At 43.5% G+C, this 22,420-nt stretch overlaps 2 pseudogenes; one reads left to right on the top strand and one right to left on the bottom strand.

Annotated features, from left to right (window-relative positions):
* The first annotated feature begins 1,478 nt into the window (after positions 1-1,478).
* On the top strand, positions 1,479-3,116 carry LOC114622005 (annotated as a pseudogene).
* A 7,277-nt stretch (positions 3,117-10,393) lies between these two features.
* Positions 10,394-10,896, bottom strand: LOC114622047 (annotated as a pseudogene).
* Positions 10,897-22,420: the final 11,524 nt, after the last annotated feature.

Below are 22,420 nucleotides of genomic sequence, written 5' to 3'. Positions count from 1 at the left end.
AGCACAGCACAGCACAGCACAGCACAGCACAGCACAGCACAGCACAGCACAGCACAGCACAGCACAGCACAGCACAGCTCCCAAATCATTATAATGATTCTTTGTAAACCATCAACCGGCACAGTGAACACTGCTGGTACACATGAAGGAAGAACATAACCCTGAGGTTATCTCATAAGCCATGGCTGGCACCCATGGCACTGACCTTTGTAGTGAAGGACAGTTGATTTTAAACAACTTATGTAATCCTCTATATTTGTCTTTGGTAAACCTCTGCTTTTGGTTACACCCCTCCCCATGCTCATGACATCTCTGGGTCACCATTGGGTATGTACTCTGGATTTGTTGATTCCTGTTCATTCCAGAACAGAACCCTCCCTCTCTGCTTCTCTGTCTTTTTCTATAAGTACTTAAAAAAAATGCTAATAATACATAGGAACCCTACACCTGGGAAAAATATTGGTAACTAGTGAATGAAAACAATTTGCAATTGGAAAAGATGTTGCTAGGCAGATCAGCTGCCTTAGTGACTAGCCTGCTTGCTGTACAGACTTGAGGACCTGAGCGGGATCCCTGGAACCCCCATGAAGGTGGAAGGAGAGAATCAACTCCACAAAGATGTCCTCTGACCTTTACATATGCACTGTGATATGCCTGTAGCTACCCCATTGTCTTAGTTAGGGTTTTACTGCTGTGAACAGACACCATGGCCAAGGCAATTCTTAAACGAACACCATTTAATTGGGCCTGGCTTACAGGTTCAGAGGATCAGTCCATTATCATCATGGAGGGGGGCGTGGCAGCATTCAGGCTGCCATGGTATTGGAGGAGCTGAGAGTTCTACATCTTCATCTGATGTAGACTTTAGGAGGAGACTGTGTTGGTATAGGTCCAAACTCAGTGACCTCATATCGTTGCTGAGGCAACCAGGGTGACACTCCCACAATTTGCCTGGCTACAGGAGCTATGTCATCATCCTCATCCGTATAAATAGGCGGAGCTTCCCGACCTCGCTGTCTTTCCTGTCCGCCATCTTCTGTTTCCCTCTCTCTCTCTCACCCTCCATCCTTAATAAATCCCCCTCCCGTGGAACCGGTCGGTCTCGTTTAATCTTACACTGAGCAGCTCAGAAAGAAAACAAATCGTCAGATGTATAGGTAGCCGTTTTGAAACTGATTAAATTCAGATGATTGGCGCCCACTCCGACTTGGTCCGGATTCAGTAGGTGCTCGAGGTTGGACGTGATTCTAACACTATCTCCAGTGACAAGGCCGGTTCTAGGAGCGCGGTCCACGAGCCTCTGGAGTAGAATTTGGTTGTCCCCTCCCTGCGTCGACCCTAAGTCGGATCCTAAACAAAACACAGCAGAAGATTACAAGGCGAGACCCAGCGGCTAAGCGAGTTCTGGGACCAGAAGTGCGTGTATGCAAGTCAGCGTCATGTCGGTGTTGACCACGTACAGCGGAGCCGGAATCAAGATGGCAATTCCGTGCAGGCAGTATGGGCTTATTTTGCCAAAGAAAACACAGCTGTTGCACCGAGTTTTGCAAAAACCAACAGTGTTTGGGAATAATTCTGATGATGATGATGATGAGACTACTGTGAGCAAAAGCCTTCAGAGGGAAGCTGCTAAGAAGCAGGCCATGAAACAGACCAAACTGGAGATTCAGAAAGCTCTTGCAGAAGATCCCACTGGTATGAGTATGACAGCATTTATGATGAAATGCAGAAGAAAAAGGAAGAAAGTAACCCCAAACTGCTTCTGGGGAAAGACCGAAAGCCCAGATATATTCACAACTTACTAAAAGCAGTAGAGATCAGGAAAAAGGAACAGGAAAAAGAATGGAAAAGAAAATACAGAGAGAAAGAGAGATGGAAAAGGGAGAACTTGATGATAAAGAGGCATTTGTAACATCTGCTTATTAAAAAAAAAAAAAAAAAAAAAAAAAAAAAACTTGGAGAGCTGAAGAGGAGGAAAGAGAAAAGAGGGCAGCTGCCCTGGAAGCATGTTTGGATGTGACCAAGCAGAAAGATCTCAGTGGATTTTATTGGCATCTATTAAATCAAGCAGTTGGTGAGGAGGAAGTTCCTAAATCCAGCTTTTGTGAAGCCGGGACTGTAATAAAAGAGGAGCTCAGGGGTTATCCTGATGAAACGAATTCAGAGAACAGACCACCACAACAGAACTGCATCCTGCAAAGTGGTGTAGGAGAAACGGAGGAAAACCCAGATGCTGACAGTGATTTTGATGATAACAGCAGTGACGATGGTGAAAGGGGAGACCATAGAGTAAAGTCCAGAGAGGAAGAAGACGCCAGTGCGGCCATCAGATACCACAAGCATCACAAGAATCACTCCCATTCACGGTCATCTAGTGAGGAAAGGGGGCTCAGTACCAAGCAACACTCAAGAAGTTCCCAGTCGAGAGGACATGAGCAAAAGGGAGGTCAGTCCAGAGACCAAGAGGGCTGTCACAAGGACCACAAACACCAGGAAGAAAAGAGTTCTCATAGGCGCAGAGAGGCCAGTCATAAAGATCATTACCAGAAGATGCATGAACAAGAAGATAAACTGAAGGGACGAGAACAGGGAGGAAGACAGGACAGAGAACGGAAGAGGGAGAAATATTCCTCAAGGGAACAAGAAAGAGACAAACAATGGAATGATCACGACTGATACAGTGAGAAAGAAAAAAGAAAAAGAAGAGCACACGAAAGCAAGGAGGGAAAGATGTGAGGATAGTGTCAAGTACAGGGAGAGGGAGAAGCCAGAAGCAAGTGCGCAGTCTTCAGAAAGACATCAAGACAGAAGGGAAAGCAGTCCACGGTCTAGATCAAAGGACGACACTCTTGACCAGGAAAGATCCACCAAATCGAGAAACACAGAAAGGAGAACAAGAGAAACCCTCTGGTTCTGAAACATCACTAACAACAAAACACAGACTGGCAGAGGGAAGACGAGAGAAGGACAGTGAGCAAGAGAGGCCTCCTGGGACTATGAGCAAGTTTGCAAAACGGAGCAATGAGGAAACCGTGGTGTCAGCTAGAGACAGGTCTTTGGCCAGGCAAATGGCACGGATGAATGCAAAGACTTATATCGAGAAAGAAGATGACTAAGGACTGCCCAGATCTGGAGTTCTTTGGACGCACAGAGCATTGTGACCTTTGAACTTGCTTTAAGAAAGCGTATGACTGTATGAGCGGTGACTGGAGAGTATTTTTAAAGTGTATTTTTAAAATTTGTAAAGTCAAAAGTCAGTTCTTTGATCTTCGATGCTTGTCTAGATTTGTGAGGTATTTCCTAGTCTATAGCACTTTCTTAGTTGTACTCAAGAATCATAAGGTGTTAAATCTTATAGGTTCTTTGTGAGGAAAATTAGCTTCATGTTATAATTTATACATTAAAAATAACTTGTAAAAATTTTGCTTTTGAGGTTTTGTTTTTTTTTTTTGGTTTTGTGTTAACTATTTATTACCTGGGTGAGTGTTTTGCCTACATGTAAGTCAGTGCACCAAGTGGCTGCCTAGTACCCACAGAGAAGGCCAGAAGAAAGCATTGGATCCCCTGGAACTGAAGTTGTAAACCACCATTTAGGTGCTAGGAATTAAACTTGGGTCCTCTGTATGAGCAGCCATCTCTCTGGATCTGAGGATTTTTTGTTGTTTGTTGGTTTTTTATTATGTTCTGCTTCTGTCTAGGGGTTGACTGCTGCTGTTATACTCTTGTGGCCAAGCTTCTGGAACTCCTGTGCTCAAGTGATCCTTGTCTCAGCTTCTCAAGTGCTAGAACTATAGGCAGTGACCAACCCTAGGCCCAGTTTGTTTCTTGTCACAGAAATTATTTTGTAAACACTATCTTTTGAGTTAAAATATATAAATTTTAGAAATAGAGAAAAGTGTACATGCACTAAAATTCCTGTTAAAATGTAACAGAGAGATCATGCATGTTATCTAAACTTTTTGACCCACAGCACACTTGGCTTAAATAAAAATAAAAGACAGTCATATGTCGATACATTGGATTCACCCTTTATGTGACTTCCAGGATCGGGACAAAGCTCAGTAGTAGAGCTCTTGCCTGACATGCAGAAGGTCCTGGAGTTGATGTCCAAGATTGAAAAAAGACAATAATTTCATTCCTGTTCAATTCTTGATTGTTTAGAAGACATCACTTTTTTTGTAAGTTTGTATTTTACAAATTACTAAATTGGTGTGTAACCAAATCTGTCAGCTAAGAATGAAAAAAAAAATGGCATTCTTCTTGGGAGAACCGGTGAAGACCATCTTCTTTAGCTGTCAGGACACCTGGCACCCGTCAGTTCTGAAGTACCACAGCTGGAATCCCTCGGGTCTTGTATGTAGAAACGAGTGTCTTGCAGTGTTGGTAGAAGAAGTGGCTGGTCCGTGACCTAGTATATGTATCTGAAAAGACCAATACTCTTCTATCTGGGCAAAAAGAAAGCAAGTATAGAGAACATAATATTTAGATGAGATAACAGATATAGGGATGGTGGCAATTTGGATTGGTTCTTGGCATCTGGCTATGGAGCAGTTTCCTGACCCTGTTTGGAAAAGCTGTTATCTGTGGGTGTCTCTTGAACCTCGTACATCCAGATGTGAGGGCTGACCTGGATAGAAACAAACATCAGGGGGAGGACGAGAAACACATGTCTAATCCAGTGAGGTCGAGCTTGGCTGCCAGAGTGGAGTCTCATTTTCTGGGATTGAGGACAATGTGGGTGATCTCGATGTCCTCTGGAGCTTAATAGAGCATGGTCCTGTTAGAGTTGACATGTATGAAGGAGAGTCGATTTTAGATGGATAAATGAAAGGCTTAAGGTGAGATACGTGGACCCAATGGGGGAGTCCTTCAAGTTTAGCAGTTGTAGGGGTCATGAGGATTCTCTTAAAAGGACCCTGCCATTTGGGAGAGAGAGGTAAGGGCCGATGATCTGGAGGGGAAACACTTGGTCTAAAAGGACCATGGGGAACAAGGGAAACCCTCTGGCTCTGAAACGACACTAGCAACAAAACACAGACTGGCAGAGGGAAGACCAGAGAAGGGCAGTGAGCAAGAGAGGCCCCCTGAGACTGTGAGCAAGTTTGCAAAACAGAGCAATGAGGAAATTGTGGTGTCAGCTAGAGACAGGTATTTGGCCAGGCAAATGGTGCGGATGAATGCAAAGACTTATATCGAGGAAGAAGATTGGAAATATTAAGAGATGGGCATGATTGAAAGGTGAGGATGGAGTCTTCTATTACAGCTACTTGAAGAGAAAAAACCCTGGAGGGAGGTAGAGTCTGTAAGCCTTTATAAGTTAGGAGCTGTGACGGGTTGTGAGAAGAGAGGACAGTTATAGGCGATCCCAGGGTTAGTTTCTTTGATTCTCGAATAAGGAGTTCAGTGGCTGCTGAGGTATGAATACAAGGTGCCCATCCCTGGATGGTTAGATCTAGTCTTTTTGACAAGTATTCTACGGGTGCAAAAGATGGTCCAAGTTGGTGACCTAAGACTCCAAGGGCAAATCCCTCTTTTCCAGTTACGTAGAGGGAGAAAGGACGAGTAAGGTCCGGGAGATGTAAAGCTGTGGCCTTAAGGAGAACCTGTTGGAGCCTTTGAAAGGGCTTAGTAAACAGGTTTAGATAGGTTCTTTGTGAGGAAAATCGGCTTCCCCTCCTTTTTTTTCTTTTTTATAATAAGTAAAAGGGAGATATGTTGGTATAGGCCCAAACTCAGTGGCGTCGCATCATTGCTGAGGCAACCAGGGCGACACTCCCACAATCTGCCTGGCTACAGGAGCTATGTCATCATCCTCATCCGTATAAATAGGCGGAGCTTTTCCGACCTTGCTCTCTTTCCTCTCCGCCATCTTCTGTATCCCTCTCTCTCTCACCCTCCATCCTTAATAAACTCCCCTCCCGTGAAACCGGTCGGTCTCGTTTAATCTTACAGACTGGCTTTCATGCAGCTAGGATAAGGGTCTTAAAGCCCATGCACACAAGGCTACACCTACTCCAACAAGGCCACACCTCCAAATAGTGCCACTCCCTGGGCCAAGCACAGACAAACCATGACACTTCTAATAGCATAGTAAGTATAATTTTAATTTAAAAAATAAATGGAAGACTATGCTAGATCTGTGCTAGATGTATTTGGTCTAGCCTGGAGGGTTTACAAACTTTCTGAGTTGTCTATCACGTTGCTGAGATGGAATCTTGGAAAGGCTGACAGAAAGGCTGGGCAGAAACCAAAGAGGAAGAACACTTCAGCAAAGACGGAGTGGTTAATGACGGACAGAAAGATGGGACTGAAAGCGTCTGTTAGATTTCATTTAGGGAAGTTGCCATGGTGGTAGCAGCAGGGTCAGTGCAGAGGTGGGCGGGCAACTCGAGACAGACTGTATGATTCAGGAGCATCCAGAGAGACTACAGCGCTTTTAGGTTAAAAGGTGTTTCATTTCTTGTTCTTTTGAGCCGAGAGACCCCCAAACTAGAAACATAGAGGCTGGCTTTCACAGAACAGAATGGATAAAAAGAAAGGTAAACTAACTCAGTATCAGGGGTTGCCAGTGTGCTAGTATTAGAAGATAGAGTGATGGCTTCCACTCGAAATCCCAGTACTTAGGAAGTTGCTGTAGAACAGTTAGGAGTTCAGAGTCATCTTAAGCTACAGAGTGGGTTTGAGTCTAGCCTGGGGTACATGTCTCAAAAAGCAAAATTAAGGCACTAAACTCAGCAGGTCTGTTATGTGTCAAGGGATTAAGATCTGACTGCTGCTACGGTTTGGGATTAACATTCTAATGAAAGGCTTGAAGCTAGCTGCTGTTTGCTCCTTTTTGCTCTTCTGCAATCTTCTGGTTAAAAGCTAGACATGAGCAGTCGATCTAGAAGAACAGGGGTCTTACAGCCTAAGCCTTGCTCCTGGGTGTGCAGCTTGATGAGTAGTGTGTGTGTGTGTGTGTGTGTGTGTGTGAGAGAGAGAGAGAGAGAGAGAGAGAGAGAGAGAATGTGGGTACGTATACATGATAGCTGGTTCTTGTAGAGGCCAGAGGTATTAAATTATTCCTGAAGCTAACATTACAGACATCTGTGAGCCACCTAATGCGAGTGCTGGGAATGAAATGGAATCCTCTAGGAGGGCAATGTATGCTCTAAACTGTGAGCTAGCTCTCCAGCCCTTCTTAACAGACTTTCGAACCTTGGCCTCAGCTTTGGGGATAAAAAAGCTGCAGATTTTGCTAGTTGTTTTGTTGTTTTGTTGTTTTAACTGATGGCCCTGAGCCTAATCTTAAAACCTTGAACATTTCACAAAGGAGTGTGATGTGAGGTCACCAGGAGAATCTCAGTCCTGTCATATCTTTATCTTCCGAAGGACAGAGTACCACTCTATGGCTCAGTGTCCTTGAGGCCGCAGATAGGTCCTTACTGCATAAAAATACTAAGTCTCCGAGGCATTTTCTCATTCGGTTGTTATGGAAGGGTCTGCATCCTCAGAGAATGTTGACTTCTTTATAACATCCTTTACATTGTGGCTTTGCTACCTGCCCCCCAGCCTACTTTGTGGGTTTCTCCAGAACATCATGGGAAGAAATATCCTAAAATGAAGACCTCTCTACTGTGAGTTGAGTTGGAAAAGGGTTATCTTACCTCCAAAATATGCTACACACTTCACAATTATTCATAAAATCTTTAAAATCCACAAGGCAGAACCCACTGGCTGCGACTGGCCTTTGGTATTGCCACTCTGGTCTCTCCTAGGAGTTTTTGAATTAAATAAGCTTCTGCTTAAGCTGTCTGTGTCTCTGGGTTGAATTTCCTTCGAGAACACAAGGACTGTAAGACTAGTGTAACAAGATCACAGCATTTGATCCTTGTGCAGGATGGAGAGGAAGGATGTGATCTTGTAGAGAGCAACTCTTCCAACTAACCTGCTGGTACCTTGCTGTTGGACTTCTAGACTCCAGGACTTGGAAAAAATAAATTTCTTGGTTATTTTTAAACTAGTAACCAGGCTCGGTTATTTTGTCATAGCAACAGAAAACTGACTAAGGACACGGACTGCTATGGTAGTTGCTAGGACCCCATTGGTCTCCATTTAAGGACCAGGCGTGATTTCCGGGGGTGGGGGTGGGGGTGGGGGTGGGGGTGGGGGAAAGACCATAAGGCACCAGTTCCAAGAACAGACTATAAATCCTAGAAACTAGACCATAAGACACAAGCTCTAGAAACAGACCATAAAATCCAGAACAAAATCATAAAATCCCCTTCCAAAGAACAGCCTAGGGATAACCACAAAAATGGGGAAATATCTTATTTCAGAATGGGCCATCTGTGCTGGGCAGCCCTATCTCACCCTATGGCTGAATGTTCATGACATAGGAATGCAAACCACTGACCACCTGTGACCCCCCCCAGCACCTACCAATGAAATGTGAGATTACCCAATCCTTCTAGAGAGTCCTCTCGGTTCCCTCTAAGAAGGCCTGCTCGCCTTTCCTGAGGGTCACCATTTTGAAGAATGATTGTTCCCTGCATGCTGGTTGTTTCTGCAGAATAAATGTTCTTTGTCTTTGCATACTATCTGAGTCCGAGGTCTTCCTTCAGTGATTTTCAGACTCTTACATCTGTGTAGCCCTGACTGCCCTGGAACTCATTCTGTAGACCAGGCTGATCTCAAACTCAGAAATCTGCCTGCCTCTGCCTCCCAAGTGCTGGGGTTAAAGGCGTGCGCCACCACCGCCCAGCTAGAATAATTTTCTGTATTGACTTGCTCTGCAGATAAGCCTATCTGGAAAAAAAAAATAACTGAGAAAAGGCAGGAAGGGCTTGCCTGAGTATGGACAAGGTTCTGGGTTTGATACCTGTCACTGCCGGTGGGGTTAGGGGACTGAGTGACAAGAAATCTATAGAGAAAACATCCGTATCTGTCTTCCAGGTCCAGTTTAAGTCAGATACAACAAGTTCCCCAAAGTGTGCGTTCAGCAGGTTTGGAACTGTGAAGGTCATAAGAGGTTGATCTCAGGACTGAGGCTTTGCAGGAATGGCTGGAACAGTATTAAGCTTAATCAAATTACATGTCACTGTCAATGTTTGAATCTGTCCCAAACTCAGGGATGATAAGTGTACCAAATATATTTTACTAGCTATATTCTTAGCTGTTTCCTTTGAAAGGACTTTTCCTACAACTTTGGTCTGTTTCTTTTTCTTGAATTCCTCATGTAAGTCCTTTGCCCACTACAAAATCATCTTGTGGGGCTGGAGAGATAGCAGTTACTGCACTCACTTCTCTGAAGATCTGATGGCCTTGTTTCCAGCACCTACCCAGGATCCACAGCATCTTTAACTCCAGGCTCAGGGGAACTAGAGACTTAACAGTAATTTGGGTCTTTTTATTATCAATAACTTAATAATGTTATATTATGAAGCTCTTACAGGGCAGGAAGATGCAATGAAAAATAGAAAATTTGAGTTTCCTTCCAGAGGTAGTTTTTTAGTCACATCCTATGTGTCTTTAAGAGATGCTAATGAATTTTAAAAATATAAATATCTGGGTCAATGAGATGGCTCAGTGGTTAAAGGCACTTGGTACCAAGCCTACCAGGACCTTAGTTTGATTCCCAGAACCCACACAGTGGAAAGATGCAACTGGATTTTCTGTACATTGTGCTCTAACCTCCATATGTGTGAATTCCCCCAACACACATAGACACACAAGTAGATGAAATCATATAATTTTAAATTTATGTTAAATACTGAAATTTAATTACATAATAAATTATTTTAAGTAATTTAAAGAAGACAAGTATTTGGGTTTTGCTTGAAAGTTTTCATACTCCATATCTCTCCCTCTTGTTTGCTTTCATTTCCTCACTAGAGAGAGTATCCTGTTGTTTGAATGGAATAGAATTTCTGACGTTTATAACAGTAATGTGAACTTAGTTTTGATAGACAAGAGCTAGGTGAGGTGGCACATGCTTGTGAGTCCAGCACGTGAGGTGCTGGTGCTCAGGGGGTTCAGAAGTTCAAAAGGCATCCTCAGTTATTCATCGAATAGTTGCATGAAGTCGTTATTTTGGGCCAACCTGCCACAGAGGAGAATAAAAAATCAAAATGGAAGATCTCATGCTACAGTTCCATGTTCCTAAGCCAAAACTAAGCTGTCACCTTGCTTCCCAAAATGTCAGGAACAAGAATAGGCCATGTTACTTAGGGGGTCTCTGATTCAACTCTTACCTACTAATAAACAGCTAGCCAGTCCATTGTTTTTCTGTTATCTTGGCTCTTTCTCTTGTCTTACAAGGAAAGTAACTCTGAAATCAACTGTTGTTGTGTGCTGTTTTTTATTATTTTATTTTTAATGAGTGAGGCGATTTATTAACCCAGCATCCTTTGTTCTAATGCTTCTTGTTGGCAGCGACCACCTGACCAGTGATCCTGTCCAGATCTCCCTGTCCCCGAGGTGTTAGCTTGCAACCCTCTCCAGGGCTTGGAGGATTTGGTGGGCCACACTCCTGGAGCCTCTGCTGAAGTAGTTGAGACTCACACTGTTTCTCTGCTGTCCTTTGTAGATCTTGGCCATGGAGCCAACCTCTGCACTACCACAGAGGTAGGTACAGGTGCCGTGCAGCTCGTGTGTAGAACCACTTCTCATGATATGGGGCAAACTCTTCATGTTTGTCCAGCTTGACTGTGCCCACTATGGGGAGACTTTCAGCTTCCTGGACTTTTTGAAGAAGGCTGACAGAGCTCTGATGAACTCCTGCTGGTTACAGTAACTGTAGGCATTGTGTAGCCTCTGTGCTGTCAGCCAGGGGAGTGTGTTGCTTTTACTCAGCTCTCTTCTGCTCAGCTCATTGGTACACTTTAACTGTGCTTTATGGATGAAGTGATTCTTCATTCTAGAGTTGTAAAATAAAGCTATTTACTGTCTTTAAATTAAATTGCTGTAATTTGGGGCAGAAAACATCCAGAGGCCACTGCCCACCTCCATACAGTTCCGGTAGGGTAGAAGACACTCAGAGGCCCAAGTACCACTATGATAGGCAAGTAAATGGTGGAGAGATGAGAGAGAAAGAATTACAATGGTGTGTGCACAATGAAGAGAGATAGAACTGGTGACTTGAGGGTAGTAAGGAACAGCCTGATGTGAGTAGTCTGCACTGCCATCTGAAACCATAGTGAGGTTCTAGCCTATGCTGCTACCAAGGCCTTTGTCACTACCAAAGGCCATGTGGATGTCATTGGTCTAGGCTGCCACCTGGGGCCATGTTGATGTCTGAGGGCTACACAGAGCTGGCCCTACACTTCACCAGCTTCAGCACTTGGGAAAGCAGGGCCATTCACCACACCTGGGCAACAAGATAGAGCTCGTCCTTGTGACGTGGGCATGGGAGAGCCAGCCCCAAGGGCATGAGATCATGGAAAGATGGCTCTGCCCCTTGCTGGTTATGGCACTCAGGTGAGTTGGCCCCAGCCCTCTCTGGGGCAGTGCTGGAGAGCTGGCCCAGATGGCATCGGTGCAGAAAAGCTGGTAGACTGACCAACTTGGCTACAGATCCAGGGCTTTGAGTTGGCCCACTGAAGTGGAAACTTAAGGGTTCTTTGGAAAGTCAGTTGTGTTGGATGCTGTTTTGTTGGGGCAAACACGTAAAGAAGTGTTTTCCTGGAGTGGACATAGGTGAAAGGCTAAGGGAGACTCATGAAGTATACACAGGTGAAAAAGTATTCTGCTAAAGCAAGCACATGAAAGGACAAGTGATGAAGGATTCTTTGCTAATGACACACATGTATTGGTCCACCTTGCATTATGTAGTTGAGCTCCATTTTTCTGGTGCCATAGAAGAGAAACACATCAAAAAAACTTCTGGTGGTGTGCTGCAGTTTCTTGCTGCTTCTGTGGACTCAAGCTGATTGGCAGAGTGATGTCAGCTGAGACAGATGCACGTGCTGAGGCAAGACCCATAGAGGAAGGAGATGTTTGAAAGGAGTATAAAAAGGACTCACAGACAGTGAAGGAGGGTGAGCTTGGTTTGCTTGCATAGCTAAATGCTTGTTGGTCTTATGTCTTCACTGATCTTCACTTCACTGAGAGAGGCACAGCTGAGAACTTTGCTCAACTTTCATGTTGGCCCTGATCCCTCCTGCTGACTTGTGCAGAGGCTGAGGCCTGGCTGTTCTGTTAGGTAGTGCCACCACTGCTGCAACCTGATACTACTGAGCTGGTCTGCTGGTGTATCCATGAAGTGTTTGCAAGTGGATCAAGCTGCCGCTGCTGACCTGTGAAGTGAACTGTCAATTTCCAGACTATATAGATGTGAGTTGCTCCAAAGAACCTTTCTGAATAGGTCCACTATCTCTGTATCCTTATTTTCTACTGCCTCTGGTAGGTGGCGAGCTAAAAAGGAGGTTAAAGCATTTAAGAACCATCATTAAAAGTAAACTTTAAAACAATAAAATAAAATTTACAGCCTAACCCAACATCTACCCCATGTATGAACTGCTGAGTATATGAAGTCTTACAGATCCGAAACTACAGAATTTCCATGACATGGGGCATCAACAGGATCTCAGCATCTAAAAGGAATCCCAATTAGGATCCAATATTGATAGTGTAGCAGAAGCCAGAAGCCTTGGACCAGACCAGTGATTCACTGTAATAAATATGTAAGTAAACCTGTTTGGGCAAAAGGATACACTGTGTGACACACTGTGACATACTGAAGATTCCATAGTGAGGTGTTTTATTTTATTTTACTTTTTTATTTCTATTCTTTGCTTTCTTTGGCGGAGAGGTAGCAAGGGTGAAGGGCAGATATGGAGGGAAAAGGAGGTGAGTGGGATTGGGGTACATGATGTGAGATTCACAAAGAATCAATAAAAAGTTTTTTCTAAAACAGCTGTAACTTTTTCCTTTTTGCCAACAAACAAATTAAGTAGTTCTGTAGACCAAAGTCTTTCATAAACATAAATCCTTAACATACTTTTGATTTGAGTCCAGAAGATGAATTGGATAAATAGAGTTTGTATAAAGAATAAAAGATTTGTTCAATGTTGAAAATAGATCTGCATATTCCACTGCTAGGACAGAATAAAAACTCGATGGTTATCTCGATAGATGAGGAAGGAGTCCTTGTCAAAAAGCAGCATCCATTCTTTGAAACTTAAAGGGTCTGTCTGTCTTGATAAAGGACATCTATCAAACATCTCATCTAGTTATCAGACTTAGAAAAAGAAGGACAGGACTGGAGAGATGGCTCAGAGGTTAAAAGTCCTTTCCCAGAGGAGCTGGGTTTGAATCCCAGAGCCTACATGGTAGCTTACAATCCTCTTTAACTGACTCTAGTTTCAGGGTTTCTAAATCCTTCCTTCAGCACCAGACACACACAAAATGCCCATATTTATATACAGGCAAAACATTAAAATACATAAAATAAAAATAAATCTTTAAAAAGAAAGAGATTGAAACACCATGGCCAACAAGATGGTGTTAGATAGAGCACTTGGCCTGCAAGCCTGAGGTCCTGAATTAGATACCTAGAACCATATAAACAGAAGATATAGTTGACTGCAAAATTTTCTTCTGATCTAATATACCCTGTCATGCACATATATTTCTAACACACAAATCATGCATATATGCAATGTATTTTTTAAAAAGATAGATTTATACTGTTTCCTTAAATTTAAGAATAAAACATTGCTGGGTGGTGGTGGCACATGCCTTTAATCTCACCCAGCACATGAGGCAGACACAGAGGTAAAGGCAGGTAGATTTCTGAGTTTGAGGCCATCCTGGTCTACAGAGCAAATTCCAGGACAGCTAAAACCACACAAATAAACTAACTCTGTCTCAAAAAAACAAAACAAAACAAAGCAAAGCAAAACAAAACAAAACCGACCAAACAACAAAACCAAGTCAAAACAAAAACCAAAAAAGAAAGAAAAGAGATAATAAAATATTAAAATATTTATAGGAAGAGAGAGAGAAAAGAAAGAACCCTGACATGACATTATGAGACAAGGAGACTCCATGGAGTCCATTTTTCTGTTGGCCATCTACAGCTGGATACAGGACTTATTCTTAAGAGTAGTTTGTTTTCCCAGTGATACTCCTTTGGATAAAACTAAATTTTAATTTGTAAGTGGTTATTAGTTGGACATAGCTTCTGGGGTATGTGTCTACTTCTCCTTTTAGCTCTAGGACCCCATCTGACACATAACAGTGCAGGCCCTGTGCTAGAGCCTTAGTCTCTGTGAGGTCATAAGTTTATTGGTCCTGCTGTGTCTAGAGGGTCCTGTTTCCTATGTGTCCTTCATTCCCTCTGGCTCTTACAATCTTTCTGCCTCCTTTTCCACAGAGTTCCCTAAGACTCATGGGGAGGAAATGATGGAGACATCCCAGTTTGTGCTGAGTGTTCCAAAGTCCCTCACTCTTTGCCTGTTGTTTGGCTGTGAGACTCTGTATTTGTTCCCATTGACTTCAAGAGGAAACTTCTCTGATAACGGCTGAAAGAGGCAATGACCTATGAGTACAGCAGACTGTCATTAGGAGTTTTATTGCAGCCGGGCGGTGGTGGTGCATGACTTTAATCTGGGATTAAAGCACTTGGGAGGCAGAGGCAGGTGGATTTCTGAGTTCGAGAGTTCGAGGCTAGCCTGGTCTACAGAGTGAGTTCCAGGACAGCCAGGGCTACACAGAGAAACCCTGTCTCGAAAAACCAAACCAAAAATAAAAAATAAAAAATAAAAAATAAAAAATAAAAAAGGAGTTTTATCGCTTAGTGGATATAGTATTTGGTTTTCCTCTAGGTCCTTGGCCTGTCTAATCTTAGGTTCTTGGTCATCCAAGTGGTGTCGAGTACGGGGCCCATTTATTTCTTTTTATCCTACAAGTATTTCTTGTATATATTATGGCTTCCAGTTTTGTTTTTATGGAATTCCAGGGACTGAGAAGGAATGAATGGGTCTCTGTGTCTACATCTATTTCTCGTGGTTTTTCTTGGGTTCTTTTCCTTTTCTTTTTTCTGTTACAATTAGACTTTTTTATGCATTATCTTATTATATTTTATTTTATTGCCATCCCTTAGAAGCCTTTTTTTCTAATGAGACAGAAAGAGGGTGAATCTAGATCAGAGGGCAGGTAGGGAGGAACTGGGAGAGGCATAGGAAGGGAGAGACATAGGAATAGGAAAATATAATCAAGATATATTGTATGAAAAAAATCTATCTTCAATAAAAAAGGAAAAGAATAAAGCACTTAGTCCACAGGGCTTGTTGTTGTTTGTTTTATGCTTTTCCTTTTTGTTAGTGAGCCAGGATATCACTATATAGACACTGGCTTAGAATTTACACTGTTCCTTCTGTCTCTGCTCACAAGCCCTGGGATCACAGGCATGAGCCATCACATCTTATCTTTTATAGAAAACAACTCAACCCATAACTAGTATTATTTAGAACAGCATACAAACATGAAGTAGTTTGCACTAAATCTAAGTATGCCAGTAGAAGACATGTATTTATAATTTATGAAATGTCTACTAAGGCAATTAAGACCTAAAATGAATCAGTGTTCCCCGTTCATTCATCAGAAGACTCGGTATTAAGATTTAAACTTCCCCTAAATTAATCTACAGGTGAATCAATCAAAACCTTAGACTTTATTTGACAAACACAAGTTGATTCTAAAATGCACAGTGCACTCAAGGGGGTGCAGTAAAGAAATGGCTAATATGACTGTTCAATCATTAGGGAATGTTTTTACTGTAAATATGAAAGAGAGAACGGTCAGAGGCAAGGGAGAAGGAAAAATAGACGATCTGGCCAGAGTTAGGAAAGCAGGAAAGAATAGTGGAGTAGGAAGGTAGCAAGAGCAGTGTGTGTGTGTGTGTGTGTGTGTGTGAGAGAGAGAGAGACAGAGAGAGACAGAGAGAGACAGAGAGAGACAGAGACAGAGAGAGAGAGAGAGAGAGAGAGAGAGAGAGAGAGAGAGAGAGAAGTGGGTTATAAGGAGAGTATATGAGTAGCTTCAAGGAAGGATGAGTTTGAGCTGGAGGGAAAGGATGGTGGAGAGGTCTAGGGTCGAGGGTAGAGAAGGAGGTGAGAAGGCTAGGATGCTAGCATAGACTTTGAAATGTACAACAGGTACTTGTGTGATACTGAGGGAACCTGTTGGACTCTTAAGATCCAAAACCAGGGGATGTGCTCCCACAAAGACACACGGATGGGAATCGCTGCAATAACATAAGGTTTAATGAAACTAGTGCACTAGGACTCTCTTGCATGCAGGCAAGAGAGCCCTGAACAAAAGCTGGGAATAGTTCTTATATAGAGTTCATGAGAGCAAACCACAAAGTCTGACCTTTTCAGGTCCAGTCTCTAGGTAACTCAGATTATGACAAGGAGTGTCTTCTGTTTGCCCAGGTTTATTACATTAAGGGCCCAGCTTCCTGATTCTTGGAATGTGTCTGTATGTTCTGGGCCTTCCTCATCCACAGGTGGGCTCCCTCCCCTGTGGTCTGAGGAATGTTAATCAGCCTCTCCCTTCTTCCTCTGAATGCTAATCCAGCAAGTGTCCTCTGATTAAGGAATGTACTCTTCCCAGAATGTGCCAAGGGGCAGTGAATTCTAAGTTCAAACCAAGACCTGAATTCTAAGTTCAAACAGAGACCCAAAAGCCCTACATTCCCCCCTTTTTCTTATGGGTGATTCCAATCCTGGAATCACAAGCTGTCATTTAACTTTGGTTGTACTCACCCTAAGCCCCACCCTCTAAGGCTGCATCTAGGACATGGTTTAGATTCAAAAGTCTCTTATCTCAGGAGTCAAGGTCTGCTGTTCACTGGCCTTGTAGAACAGCTGGTGATCTTGAGCTTGAGGGGGTTGCTCAGGTGTCTGGCTGCTCTCCAGTTGGCATCTGGTGCAGGTGCTGGTCTGAGTTATATGAAGTCAGGTAGTTACTCTATCTACTTCAGTGGAGGTCAGAAGATCAACAACAGCCAGCCTCTTATTAGCCTGAAAAGTCATTTCTGGGAGGGGGGTAAGTCAAGAGCTGGAGTCAAGGGAGTAGGGGTCCCATACAAGAGGGGCATTCCGGGCTTGGAACAGGGACAGGATAAGGGACACTATCTAGCCAGCGCCAGTTTCCAAGGGCAATTTAGTTAAGGTCTTTTTTTAAGGTTTTGTTTATTTTCTCTACCTGCCCTGAGCTCTGGGGACAATATGAACAATGGAGCTTCTAATCAGTCCCCAATATCTCTGACAATCTCTGACTTACCTTAGAAACAAAAGCAAGACGGTTATCTGATTTAATTACCTTGGACACTCGAAAACTTGGGAAGGTTTCTTCTAATATCTTCTTGGTTATCACAGTAACTGTTTCTTGTTTGGTGGGGAAAGCCCCAACCCATTTTTACAAATATTAGAGGGAATCTATATTTTCCTGGCTTAACTTCTACAAAATTTGCCTGTTAATATAGTTTAGGCTGTCCCCCCCCAGGTATTTTTCCTGCTTACTCTAAGCCCCATAAGCCTTTGCTTGCTGGCATACCTTACACTGTTTTACTATCTCTCTGGCTCAAAACCTGAAGTCTTTTGTTTGCTTTCTGGAAAGTATAGTTTTCTCTGTGTGTGTGCACCATTGCCCCCTTTTCTATACGTGATAGTTGGCAGGGTGGCTAGCAATCTGAGTCTTTTGTGTGTGTGTGTGTGTTTATGTTTTAAGTGAGGCTATCTCTTGATCTTGTCCCAATCTCCAGTGAGTGTCTCTTGTAGGCCCATAACTGGGACAGGCTCCTGTATAGCCATTTTTCAAGCCACTTGATCTGTCTGGTTATTGCCTTGGGCTACTGAGTCTCCTCTTTTCTGGTGTCCTGGGCAACAAATACTCACAGTTACTGGCTTCATCAGGGCATCCAAGAGATCTAAGATTTCTTCTGATGCAAGCAGTCCTCTCTCTTGGTATATAGCCCTGTGGACATGAGCTGTGGCAAAGGCATACCTGATGTCTGTGTAGATCTTAATTTTCTTGCCAGCTCTAAGATCTCAGGCTGTTTTCTGTGCTGACAAGCCCAGGAGGTGGGGAGTAGAAGTTCAGTCCAGATGACATTTGCACCGTCCACTGCAGCAGCAGCAGCTTGTCTCTGGCCAGCATGGAGAAAATGGCTCCTGTCTGTAAAGCAGGTTGCCTTGGCTCCTGGTGAAGACCTCCGCAGAGGGGAGACCCTCACTCAAGTCTCAGAAAGTCGCGACCACCCAGTAATCTGCTCGAGACACCGTGTACCAGAGCAATAGCGAGGTTTATTAGGGTATGTGACAGCTAGCTGTCGGTCAATTCGTATGCCCACACAGGAGCTGAATTGACCCCGACAGCCAGTTTGAGAGGGGGTTTTTAAAGGGAAAAACCACAAACCAAGGAATGGGGAGGGGGTGAGGGGTTGTTGAGGTGGCATAACATAAAAATAGCAGAACATTCCAAAGGAACCCAACCTACGTGAGTCAGGATCATGTGAAAACTCTCTGTACGCTTATCTTTCTCAAGAATGTGGTCCTGCCCTGTTACTTCGGCCTTGCCCTGTCACTGTGGTTCTCAGCTTGGCTAACTTGCATTCTATCCAGTTCCCGTAACTAGCCTGTCCACATTCTTAACTTGCTTCATGCCTTGGTTTCTCTATGTCTTTATAAAGAAAGCCTAAAGAATATTTTATATGTCTAAAAAGGATTCTATATACCCAGTATCTATAATTTTTCACTCTACACTGGCAAGGGTCAGTAGAAGAAGTCTTTTCTCTACCTGTGGGTTCTCCTTTTGGGCCAGTTAGTTGTAGTCCATTGGGCAGGAAGTGTATCTGGGCCCTTGTCCTGAGGAGTAAGTCTCGACCCAACAGAGGGTAGGGACAGTCTGAGATGACCATAAATGAATGGGATACCCAGCCCATCTCTTGGTCTACCATTTTTTGGGTAGTCCATGAATTGAGTCTCTGTGTCCACCCAGAGTTGGGTGGGTCTAATCCCATCTACCCCAATTGCTGTCTTCACTTTCGCCATTTGGGGTGTTTTTCCCAAGACCTGGGATTTCCTGACCCCGGCTTCTATTTGTTAGGGCTCAGCAGCTTGTTCCTTTACTTGCAATGTGCACACTGGTCTTTTTCAAGGAATTTTCTATCTCTCTTTGATTGGAGTCTCTCTTTTCTGCTTTCTCTTATCTACTATAGCTAAGTTTCTTTGTAAATTCTTTTACTGCCACCTTTCTTTTTCTCATCTCTCTTTTATCTTTTTTCTTTTTTTTTCTTTTCTTTTTTTTTTTTTGGTTTTTCGAGACAGGGTTTCTCTGTGTAGTCCTGGCTGTCCTGGAACTCACTCTGTAGACCAGGCTGGCCTCGAACTCAGAAATTCGCCTGTCTCTGCCTCCCAAGTGCTGGGATTAAAGGCGTGCGCCACCACCGCCCGGCTATCTTTTTTTCTACTCTTTTTTCTTTCTATGTCTATCTGTTATGGTAGACTTCTTTAGCAACCTATACTAAATCTTTTAACGACTTATCTTGCAGTCCCTCTAGCCTCTGAAGCTTTTTCTTGGTATCTGATAGCCTTGTCGATACTGACAGAATGTCTCTGTCAGCTATTTTAGAAAGGCTATGGGTAACTCATCTGATCTCTGCTTAGCCTCACATACCTTGGTCAAAATTAGTGGGGCCTCAGGTAGCCCCTTTGAGACCTGTCAATGGAATCTGATGTGGGCTTTTAGATGTCCCTTACCTTCTGCTGCATTAAGGCCCCTATCAGGTCTGGTCAGATGCAACCACTGTTGACCACAGTCTGGTCAATTGATGGTGCACCCATGTCTGAGGGAACATCCTCTCTTGCTCTTCAGTCCTAAAGAGCACTCCTGATGGCCAGACCCTACAAGGGTCTTGGGGAAGAAAGTCTTATATCAGGGGAAAGGTGTTCTTCTGCTAGATTTACCCGGATAACTATACAGGGCACTTGGTCTGGATGCCCGAGGGATCCTGGCCTAAAGAGTCTTTTTTTACTGTTTTGATCACCTATACAAAGGTCCTTATGGGTGGCTACCCTAAGCAGAGAGTAACTAACTTACTCTTTTTTTTTTTTTAACTATAAATTAGTATCTGTATCAAAAAGGAGGCCTATTTTTTTGACTCTCTGACTCAGGACATCCTGTAACCTTTTACAGCAGGCGACTTAGCTGCAAGCAGTTTTGTTGTTTCAGAATGTCCAAGCTGGAGTCACGTGACCTGTCTCAGCACTACTTACTCTGAAAGACCCCCAGAGAGGGGAGACCCTCACTCAAATCTTGGGAATACTCGACTCACCAAAATGATGAGAGACCAGACTTGTTGCAACAGTAAGAGGTTTATTCAAATTCAGCCCTGGGCCGAGACTCATGTCCCATACAAGGGCAGAGGAGTGTCGATCCCCAGGCTCGGGAGGAAGGGGTATTTAAAGGAGAAAATCCGAAAACCAGGAAAGTGAAAGTGGAAGCCAAAAAAAAGGGAACAGTAATTCATATTACAACAATAGTTGGAAAGTTTCAACCTATTATTCAGCTAGTCACAAACCAGGGTGGGGAGTGAATAACATCCTGTATACAGAAAGTTTCGGCCTATTATTCAGCTAGTGACAAACCAGGGTGGAGTATGAGTAGCATCCTGTATACAGAAAGTTTCTATTATTCAACTAGTCACAGACCAGGGTGGAGAGTGAGTAACATCCTGTATACATTCTTTTCGGGAATGTGACCTTAACCTAGTCATTACCTCATGATTAGTCACTTCCTGGAGTGACTTGGCCAACCTGTATCTTTAACCCTGCTTTTCTTTGTGGTGAGCCAGGTCCCAGAATGTCCTAGCTGACCTGTCCTTTAACCAATTTCTTCCTTTGTGGCTGGCTAATTCCTGGAACTTGTGCCTGTGAATTTGCTGACCCACTGATTCAAACAGGGGGTCTCAAAAGTATTTTATGAATTTCCAAATCCTTTCTTTTTTTTCCCAAAGGGAAGGGGGTTTATTCAGGGCAGAGGGCAAAGGTAGGGAGAGAAATGGGAGAAGATGGTGGAGAAAGAGGAGAGAGAGAGGAGAGAAGTGGAGGCCAGCCATGACCACATGGAGAGAAGGGGAAGGGAAGGGAGGAAGGGCGAGGAGAAGCTAGAGGCAAGAGAGTAAGAGAGAGAGGAGGAGGCAAGCAGCCCCTTTTATTGTGGGTACGCTTACCTGGCTGTTGCCAGGTAACTGTGGGGAGGAGCATACCTGGGTGTTGCCAGATAACTGTGGAGGTGGAGTTTAGACAGAATACTAACATTCCCCCGTTTTGGTTTATTTAAAAGAGAAAAATTAGAAAGAGGTGACAGTGAAGCAGGAATAGTGTCCTCCTGATATCTGGCTACTTCCTGCTGGCATTGGGGGTGACGTGTCTTTAGGGGGAACCTAGAAGAATGGGTGTGGAGGATGTTTGTCCCATCTTAGGAGACCTGGCTGTTTCCTGCTGTCCAGGGTCTATGGAGCGAGCCATCTGAGGGTAGGTCAGAAGGAACAGGTCCAGTAGAAGCAGCTGTGTGTGACAGGAGATGGAGCATCTGGAGGTTGCTTCTCTGGAGCTGTTTTGGATGTGCCTGGACTTGACAAGATCTGGATGGCATCTATTTGGTCTATGAGAGGTAGATCTGAGTGGGTTTTCTGTAGCTTATAAGTTTACAAAAGAGATAACAGCATGAGTTAACAACACGAGCAGTCTTTAAGATGAGCCTTTGTTGGATTGTATAGTGGAATGTTTTATTAGTTAGGCAAGTTTATAGGAACTCAGATAATATTAGGACAGTGTCATAGCAAGAAGAGGAAATATGAAGCATTTAATTGATGGCAACTGAGTTTAGATAATGAGGTAACAGATAATATTTGTGAAAGCTTAGCTGTCAATGTAGTCAGAAGTCTGAGTAAGAGTAAACAATAATCTACCAGTTATATATTATTTTTTAAAAAAATGACAGAGTCCACTAGCCAACAGTTTCCACGGTCTCCATAGTCTCTTGGGAGAAGTCAGTTTGGCTTCCAAGCACGGAAGACATGGGGCTTTTTTCTGTGGAATGGATATGCGTGACATGAGAAATGACTTACCTTGGTTTGACTTAGGTAAGTCATTTGACTCAGAGCATCCAGTGTAGCCCACTTCGTTTGTTAGTGACTATATCATCACATACAATCCAGGCTGTATCTTCTAGGTGTCCAGTGTCCAAGTCTTCTGAAACCATCTTGGGTTAACTGTTAGAGGCTTTGGGAATTCTGTCGTCCATAAGCTTAAAAATACTATCAGCAGACTTCTGACAAGATTGAGAGCCATAAGGATTGGTTGTAACTGAATAGAATAATAGCAGTAGTAAAAACCTATCAAGACGAAGCCTTTCCTATCCTGTCTTA

The sequence above is a fragment of the Grammomys surdaster genome, unplaced genomic scaffold, assembly GCF_004785775.1.
Source record: "Grammomys surdaster isolate TR1022 unplaced genomic scaffold, NIH_TR_1.0 186, whole genome shotgun sequence".
In the NCBI taxonomy this organism is placed as follows: Eukaryota; Metazoa; Chordata; class Mammalia; order Rodentia; family Muridae; genus Grammomys; species Grammomys surdaster.
The sequence above is the reverse complement of the archived record's forward strand: the minus strand, read 5'-3'. Positions and strand labels throughout refer to the sequence as shown.